Source organism: Pinus tabuliformis, chromosome 8 (genome assembly GCF_031772625.1).
Source record: "Pinus tabuliformis cultivar Carrire ecotype Pingquan chromosome 8, CPIR1, whole genome shotgun sequence".
Taxonomy (NCBI): domain Eukaryota; kingdom Viridiplantae; phylum Streptophyta; class Pinopsida; order Pinales; family Pinaceae; genus Pinus; species Pinus tabuliformis.
Window position 1 is genome coordinate 1,373,104,198 of NC_142294.1, and position 9,290 is coordinate 1,373,113,487.

Consider the following 9,290-nt stretch of genomic DNA (forward strand, 5'->3'; position numbering starts at 1 on the left):
CCAAAATATTATCCTCCAGAATGTCCCAGGCTGAGAGGAATCATCGGAGGTAACCAAAGACCAATCTTTTAGTTTGGTAGCTAGCCCTACCAAACAAGAGAGGGCCCTCTCTATGAAATCACAGACAATAGATGACTAAGATGTAAAGGATTTTAGGCTATATAGCTAGGTCTAGGTGGGTTTGATTTTGATTGTTTGCTGGATGAGAGCTTAGGTCTAGGGAGCTAGGTCTAGGATTTGAGAATCATATTTGCAGAGATGTGATTGGGAAAGGTAGGCACACACTTTAGCACTTTAGGGTTGTCATTGTGTATATGGGTGATAGGTAGGGTTTCTAAATGAGCATGAGTCTTATGAATTCATTTATATCAGAAGAAAAATGAACAATAATGTGAAAGCTTCTCCAAAACAGAGCATTACATGAATGAATTATGTTTATTATCTTAGGAAACAAGAACATGAAACATGGAAATCGAAATGAAAGACAAAATACATTCAAACTTATGATCATATAAGGAAAAACACTACTAAAACACATACCACAAGAATCCCACTATAATAGCTGCAAACTCTGTCTATTAGTTCTTGCTAAATTCTCAATTACACTAGAATTCAAGGCTTAATTCCATTGCATCCAACCCTTGAAAATGATTACAAAAGGCCTCATATAGGCTCTGAAGTTGAAATCATCCCAAGGAGGTCAAATTTCAAGCAAAGAAATTCAAACACATGCACCTATCTGATCATTGCTACATACTAGGGAGGTTACTCAACCATTTCCTCTTTTATCTAATTATCACAAGATATTTATCCAAAGCATTAAATGGAGGATAAGACACCTAATTACCCATATAGTAACCCATTTTCCTCTACATTTGACCATTTACATTCATCCACTTTCACTTTTTGACTTTTACAAAAGTCAAACTAGAAACTCTGAAAAATTACACAGTGAAAATTTTAATTAAAATCTCAGAAAATTGTAGAAGAATAGCACCAAGTTTGAGGCCATTTTTAGGTGCCTTCCTGAAGTAAAAATTGAAATATGAAAGAATGGTAAACTAGCCTTGTCTGTCTAGTTTCCAGAAAATTTTGAATTTTTGAAAATGACCCATGGGAAGGCCTCCAAAAACACATTCTCCTAAGGTGTCTCTAGAAGGGTCACACCAGCCAACAAAAGGGTCGCATCTATTGAGAGATGATTTTGGAAGAATTTTAGGAGTCCATTCTACATTTTTGAAGTTGTGTCAAGTAGCACCACATGTCTACTTTCTAATGAGCCATCAAGCTCCAAAAAATACCCATGGGAAGGCCTCCAAAACATGATTTTTCCAACCTTACCTAGAAGCGTTGTGCCAGTCCAGATTTAGTTGAAGAGGTTCATACTGATGATGGATCATATTAGTTTAACCAATTTTTTTAGGTAGCCTAATTTGAATACTTGACAAGCCAGGTGGACTACTTTCTTGAGTTAGTTTGATTTTTATATAAAACATCTTAAAGGAAAAGAGAACTATGCAATCGATTCCTTAAGCTGGAAGGTACATTATGTGTATGAAATTTGGTTCCATCATATTGAGTTTGATATATCCGAACAACTTAAAAATTCTGCATCGAAGGACCTCGAAAATAAGTTTTGGTGGCAACAATCTAAACATACACAAAATTATGGGAACCAATTCAACTATGGTATCAATGAGAAGGTTTTATTAACTTTCAAGGGAAGAATCTGTGTACCCAACCAAATAACCCTTAAACAAATGTTACTAGATGAATTTCATCATAGCCCTTATGCTGCCCATCCTGGGTATCAAAAGTTATTTACTGTAGTCAAAAGAGGATACTTTTGGCTTGGTATGAGGAAGGATATCATAGAATATATAGCCAAGTGTTTAGAATGTGAGCGAGTTAAAGATGAACATCAACACCCTGCTGGTTTACTCCACCCACTCCCTATCCTTGAATGGAGAGGGAGATAATCATACTAGATTTTATAACTGGATTACCCAAAAGCCATAAACAACATGACTCCATCATGGTGGTGGTGGAAAAATTAAGTAAAACTTCTCATTTTATTCTTGTTAAATCCACTTATAAAATTGTGGAAATTGCAGATATTTTTATGAAAGAGATATTTTGGTTGCATGGCATGGAAAGGATGGTGATTTCAGATAGGTATGTAAAGTTTACATCTACATTTTAGAAATCTCTCTTTACGAGGTTAAGTATGAAAATTCATTCTAGTACTGCTTACCACCGTCAAAGAGACGTACAAATTGAGTGGGTAAACCAAGTTTTAGAGGATATGCCACAAATGTACGCGATGCAACAACCAACCAAACAAGAGGACTATATCCATTTGGTTGAATTTTCTTATAACAACAGCTACCACGAATAATTGGAAATGAGCTCATATGAGGTATTATATGGCAGGAAGTGTCAAACACCTACTAATTGTAGTAGTCTGGAAGAAAAAATGATATTAGGACCTGACATGTTGGCAGAAATGGAGTTGGAGGTAAAGAAGGTCCACCAGAATTTGAAGGCTGCTAAAGATAGGTAGAGAGTATGTAGACAAAAAAATAACTTACAAAGAATTCCAGATAGGAGATCACGTCTATATTCGAATAAAACCCAGGAAGAGCACCCTATAATGGGGTAGTTGCACGAAGCTAGCACCTCGCTATTGTGGACCTCTCCAGGTCTTAGAAAGAATAGGGTCAGTGGCCTATCAACTTGTTCTTCCAAGCTATATAAGGGTTCATAATGTATTTCACATTTCCCTGTTAAATAAGTATGTGTATGATTCCAGACACATTACCAACCAGAAATATATACAAGAAAGTATAAACCAATTTTGAAAAATGCATGTATCGATGATTAAAGACATGTAAACTAATGAATTGAATGATGCTCGACAGGTCAAACTGGATGGGGAATTTTTGGCAGAGCCTCTGCGTATTCTTAATCAAAGAGAAACCACACTATGGAAGTGAGTTATCAACTAGGTTAAAGTTCAATGGAAGCACTCTATCTCTGAAGAGGCCACCTGGGAAGACGAGGTTGTGATGCGACAAGCATATCCCAACCTATTTCAAGGGCAGGAATGAACATTAGGGATGGTGTTTTGCTCAAGGGGGGAGATGTAACACCCTCATATGCTAAAGTAAATTCTAGAATTACTATTATTATTGTTATTAGAGTTATTTGTAAGTAAAAAAAGGAAAACAATTTATGAAAAACAATAATAAATTTTATTTTGTGATAATTATAAAGAAAAGTTGTTAAGAAGTGGAACAAGGGTGAGGACACATTAACTAATTAAAACATTCAAGAAATAGTTGAGGGCAATTATTCCTTTTTATTCTGAATCCCAAAGATAAAATATCTCTTGAGGGATTAGTAGGGGTTAGCCACCAGACGGAGGTAGAACCACCTTAGGAAAGAAAGAGAAGGAACACGAATGTTGTCGGAGTGTTGTTCTGAGATGGTTCTTGGCTAGTGGAAAATCTCCAGTCAAATGAAAATTTGAAAGTTCCAGGCTGGACTGTGCAAGTCCTGAGGTTTGAGAACTTAATCTGTAGAGGTTAATACCCAACTGTGCTAGAAAGTGAATGCTAAGGGGGGAACTTGGACGTAATTGCCAGTTCAATTGGAAGGGAGGAGCATACTCATCCTGAATACACTTTCTTAGATAGTTGAGGAAATCATACATAAGTAGGGTAATGTGGTGTTCAAAGTATTTTGTGATTATATACTTCTATTATTTGCTATACAATTTTTACAGGAAATTTAAATCTTGCAAGGGGAGAAATTTTCTATTGAATTAAAGAAGAATTCTTGTTGTTTTATGATGTTTATTAATCAAGAATCTCTGTGCTTAATGTGAGTAATGTGCTTAATGTTTAATGTATAGAAGGAAAATGAGCAAGGAACTAGAAACATTTCTATGTATGATTAAATAATGATGTGAACAACTGATAGAAAAGTAAAGTAGAAATTTAAAAAGATATCTTTGGATCAAGTGTTGTTTATTAACTAGAATTACCTAAAGAAAAGGTGCAATGGTAAAAGAAAACAACTGTTGGTGTGAATCTGATACAATACAGATGTAAATGGAAAAAATAACTTTAGGATTGTTTCTACAAGCATAGATTTCCTATATGCAGGGAGAAGAGAGGAGTAAAATGATCCATCTGTGAGAATGAAACATACTAATAAGTAGAGCTTAGTGCGTGTCAAGTTATACAGTCTCTCCAAAAAAATAAATTATTGCAAACAAACAGTGAACCCAGCAATGGGGGTTTTGCCTTGGAAAACTTATCCAGGTACGAGAAAATGAAACAACCCACCTTAGAAAAAGAAAGGAAAAGAAATAAACTAATTTTAGGTTTGAAATTTGAGTATAATGTGGATGACGACTATGTCTGCTATCTGGGTTAGCCTAGAAGCCAAGTCATTTCTAACAGCCTCACTAGCAGTCCCAAGATGAAGAGTAGTCCTGCAACATAAAATAAACTATCTAATTGAAAACTTAAACTCTTCACCCGAAAAATTAAACAGTTCACTTTCAAACTATTCTAAATAAATAACTAACCATTCACACTGAAAACTAGATGTTAGGCCCCTATACTACTAGTGTAACCCCTTATTGTTATTAGTAAAACCCCCTTATTATATTGTTGTGCCCATGTAGTCCCCATATTGTTATTATTGTGCCCTTAAATTATTATTGTTATGTTGCCTTGATTATATTATGACCCCTTAGACTCCTAGATATAGAAAGGAGGTCTTGTCATTTGTATCATCGAAGAATTATTCATTTATGTAATGTAAAGGAGGTTGCCCCCTCAAAGAGGCTTATTTCTAAGGCGTTGATCTATCTTTTCTATCTTTTTGTGAGCTGGTTTCATAACATTTGGTATCAAAGCTTTGGATTCTAGGGTTTCGCTGCTCCAAACAAGTCATCGTGGAATTTTCAATATAAATATTTCGATACGAAGTTTCAAAAGCTAAAAAAAAAAACCATTTGAGAAGATATCGGTCTGAACCTCGACTCCGAATTTTAGATCCTATCATGCTATATTTTCTGAGATATAAGCTGAAGAAGTTAGGGTTTTTGCAGAACCCCTAATTACATTCCAAACAGGTCATCTTGGGAAAATCGTCATAACTTTCTCTCTGAGTATCAGATTAAATTTTTGTAAAATGTTACAAAAATAGGACAGACTATAGGTTTTTTCGTACCATTTTCAGAACCTAAGGTTGAAACAGTGACCCACAGCATGTCGTAAAAGTTCGCTCTATTGAACAAGTCTATAAGCACGACACCATGGGAGATTTGGCATAACTCTTCCTTGGGGAATCCAATATTGATCAAACTTGTAGGGTTAGAAAGAGGACTTAGAGGGCTATTATAGACCGAAATTTCAGAACTTAAAGATCTGAAATTACAGAGTTACAGCCATTTCAAGATCGAGCTCCTAAAATCAACAAAAATCAAGATGAGGAAGTTTGATGGCAAGGATTCGGTAAATTGGATACTACAGATGGAGAAATATTTTTATCTACATGGTGTACCACTATTACAAAAGGTATGTATTGCATCTAATTATTTAGGACCGAATCAATTTTTATGGTATAAAGGGCTTTGTTTTTGTAAACCACTTGTTACGTGGTCAATTTTCACAAAGGAAATGATAGCACATTATGAGGATACAAAGAGAAACACCTTCTTTAGCCAATTTGATAAATCTCAAACAAAAGTGTTCAATGGAAGAGCACATTGAGGACTTTGAAAAATTGAATATAAGCGTAAATGATATTCCAAAGAAGAAAAGGATTGATGTCTTCATAGGTACTTTAAAGGATAACATTTAACATGAGGTTCGTCTTTGGGAATTTGATTCATGGGAGAAGGCATTCAAGTGGGAAAGAAAAATTGAAAGCGAAATTATGGAAACAAAGAATCCCACCACTCACGACTATAATTATGGAAGTGTTTTTTCTACTAGCCTTCCACAACCTACAAGGTTTACACCACAACAATTGGAAGAAAAAAGAGAAAAATGGCTTTGTTACAGTTGTGATAGAAAATGCACTAAAGGTCATAAGTGTGCTGAGAAGAAATTATTTTACATAGATTATGAAGAGGAGGAAGAAAATGAGCAAGAAACATCAAAAGAAGAGGATATACACTGACCATATCTTGTAAAGCATTGGAAAGAATTACCACTCAAACTCTCAAGATAGAATAACATATCAAGAAGAAAATGGTTCAAGAAGTGAAAGATCACATCGAGAAAGAAGAAATGAATCTAACCATATCTTGTAATGCATTGGCTGGAATTACCACTCCTCAAACTATTAAGATACAAGGACATATCAAGAAGAAAAATGTTCAAGAAGTGAAAGATCACATCGAGCATCAAGAAATCAATCCGAGCATATCTTGTAAACAATTGGAAGAAACTACCACTCCTCAAACTCTTAAGATAGAAGGACATATCAAGAAGAAAAAGGTTTAAGTAGTGAAAGATCACATCGAGCATCAACAACAAGTTCTCCAACTTTTAAAGGATAACGCCACTTTGGTGCAGAATAGAATGAAACAATAGTTAGATCATCATCGCAATGAAAAAGGTTATGATATAGGTGATTGGGTATTTTTACGACTACATCTCAAGCAAGCTATTTATGAGAAGGAAATGTTGGCAATACTACATGCACTTAAGAAATGGCGACCTTACCCAATGGCAAGACACTTCAAGGTAAAAATGGATCATGATAGTCTTAAATACTTTTTAGAACAAATATTATATTTAGGAGAATAGAAAAAATGGGTCACAAATATATTTGGTTATGACTTTGACATCATCTACAGAAAAGCGAAGAAAATTTTTGTTGTAGATGCACTCTCAAGAAAGGATGAGGATGTGGAAGCATTATTTTGTGCTATTTCTATTATCCAACCAGATTGGATAAATGAAGCAAGGGATGAATGGAAGAAGGAAGATGAAGTGTGACCACTCATTCAAAAGTTGCAAAACATCCCAATTCAAACAATATTGCCAGAACTTGAAGAGGAAGGAAAAACCATATTAGAACCTGGAGCAGTCACAGAAACAAGAACCCGACAGCTACGAAATCGATCAATTTCAGAGTATCTCATCAAGTAGAAGAACTCACCCACTGAAAATTTCACATAAGGGGACAATAATTTTATACAGAAGCATCAAGAACTACTCAAGCATTGAGGACAACACTTTTTGAAGGAGAGGGGCATGTTAGGCCCCTATACTACTAGTGTAACCCCTTATTGGTATTAGTACAACCCCCTTATTATATTGTTGTACCCATGTAGTCCCCATATTGTTATTATTGTGCCCCATAGAAGCCCATTATTGTTATTATTGTGCCCTTACATTATTATTGTTATGTCGGCTTGATTATATTATGACCCCTTAGACTCCTATATATAGAAAGGAGGTTTTGTCATTTGTCTCATCGAAGAATTATTCATTTTTGTAATGTAAAGGAGGTTGCCCCCTCGAAGAGGTTTTTTTCTGAGGCGTCAATCTATCTTTTCTATCTTTTTGTGAGCTGGTTTATCTGGTGGATACAAAATGCATAATCGCCAAGAATTTCTGCTAATGAACTCGACATGAGAAAGAAACCCTTTGGGCTATTGATAATCTTGGAGATAACACATTTCAAAATATGGAACCATTAATTGAATCTCAAGTGTTAATGTTCTGAAATAGAGGTTAATGTGATCATTTAGGACCCTAGGAAAAGAAATGTAGATAGATAATCCCGATATATAACATTAGACAACTAGAAATTTGTGGAGAAAACTTACAATAGTTATATATTAATGGAGCTAAACCAGTAACAAGAATATGTCATAAACTAACCGATGCTAATTTCAGTAGGGTTGTAAATAAAATACAGACAACAAGTGTAATTCAAACAACCAGAAAACCTGTTACTTTAATAATCCTCGTACTCTTAAAACAGCACCAGCAATATCCACCCGGTGCAGAGAAATTAACAGAAAGGAAGAAAATCTTAGTAAACCAAGTTTATACCATATAAGTTAATGAGTTAACAATGGCATAACAGAACATGGAACCAGTTTGAACTGAGAATCGAAAATAGAGACATGCATAAATATACCCTCAACTTGAAAATGAGAACAACAAAGATAAAACCCTTCGTTCTTAAAAGTCTGAAGAAGAGAAATTGTAAAGGATTGCATAGATCTTGGCCAAACCAACAGGCTAATAAAAATGGGTCTCGGGACTACCTAGTCCTTCCCTAAGTGGAAAAATTTATACATTTATTAACAGTAAACCAGGAGAATCCCCTTAACATTATTGAGTGGACTTATGACCATACAAAACCCAAGAATGACCATAACGTAACCAGAAATCAACCTGGCAATCCATGAGGTTGGGTCATCACCGAGTACCCAGGACTAGCTGCCATCACAAACCCCCTGGAGATCGACCGACTCACTCGTAACAAGAAAACCCAAAACCTTAGTTATACGCTAAAGAGATAAAATGAACAAAAGCACAATTCATCCATGTTACAGTAAAAACCCTCATTACCTGAGTCTGTCGTAACGAGGGTAGCCCTAATTTGTGACCCAAACGTCTGCAAGAAGAGAAACGATTCTTCTGAGCCATGACTATCATCAATGGGTAAGTCTACAGTAAACTGAGATGAGAGAAGGGACTAGGAGTAACCTTCTCCCAGGAAAAGCCAAGGAAAAGCACTGGAGACCATGTCAACCCACCGTATAAGCCTGAGAAACATTGTAAAGGCAGTATCGATTAATAACTGTGACAACGTCTGGCTAGGTTTCTGGCTACAGGAAGTAGGAGCATGAAGAGGTTGCAAAGTCATTTTCTTGACAAGGCGTTGCAACGAACGACTGTGCTCGTCCATCCGCCTATCAAAAGTTACCCTAACTACGATTCAAAATACTTGAGCCGTCAGATTTCCCAATTGAATAACGACTGTGGGATGGCTTCCGTGTGGCAGACCTTGTGGAGCACACCTGGAGGGCACAAGGATGGCCTCGAGAACCATTCCCAATGCTCCATGGTCATTAACTTATTTATGAGTCATAATGTAAGCCATGCCAATTGTATTATATGTCAAATTTGCAAGGACTAATTATTCATTACATTATAGGAGTCATAGTTATACAGTTTATAAAACATAAGATCTATTACTAGTGATGTTTAATAATTGGGTGGTATTTTATTATTGTTATTTAT

The 9,290-nt window shown here is 35.6% G+C and overlaps 1 long non-coding RNA gene across 5 annotated transcripts; it reads right to left on the bottom strand.

The window, feature by feature from the left end:
• Nucleotides 1-8,205: 8,205 nt before the first annotated feature.
• On the bottom strand, nucleotides 8,206-9,075 carry LOC149240620 (uncharacterized). Of its 5 annotated transcripts, none has more exons than XR_016245543.1 (3): nucleotides 8,804-9,075; nucleotides 8,616-8,661; nucleotides 8,206-8,500 (listed from the first exon to the last, which is right to left on the bottom strand). It is a non-coding gene; the product is annotated as an uncharacterized LOC149240620 (long non-coding RNA). The 5 variants fall into 5 exon arrangements; XR_016245544.1 differs by having other exon boundaries at nucleotides 8,206-8,519; XR_016245542.1 differs by having other exon boundaries at nucleotides 8,754-9,075.
• Nucleotides 9,076-9,290: the final 215 nt, after the last annotated feature.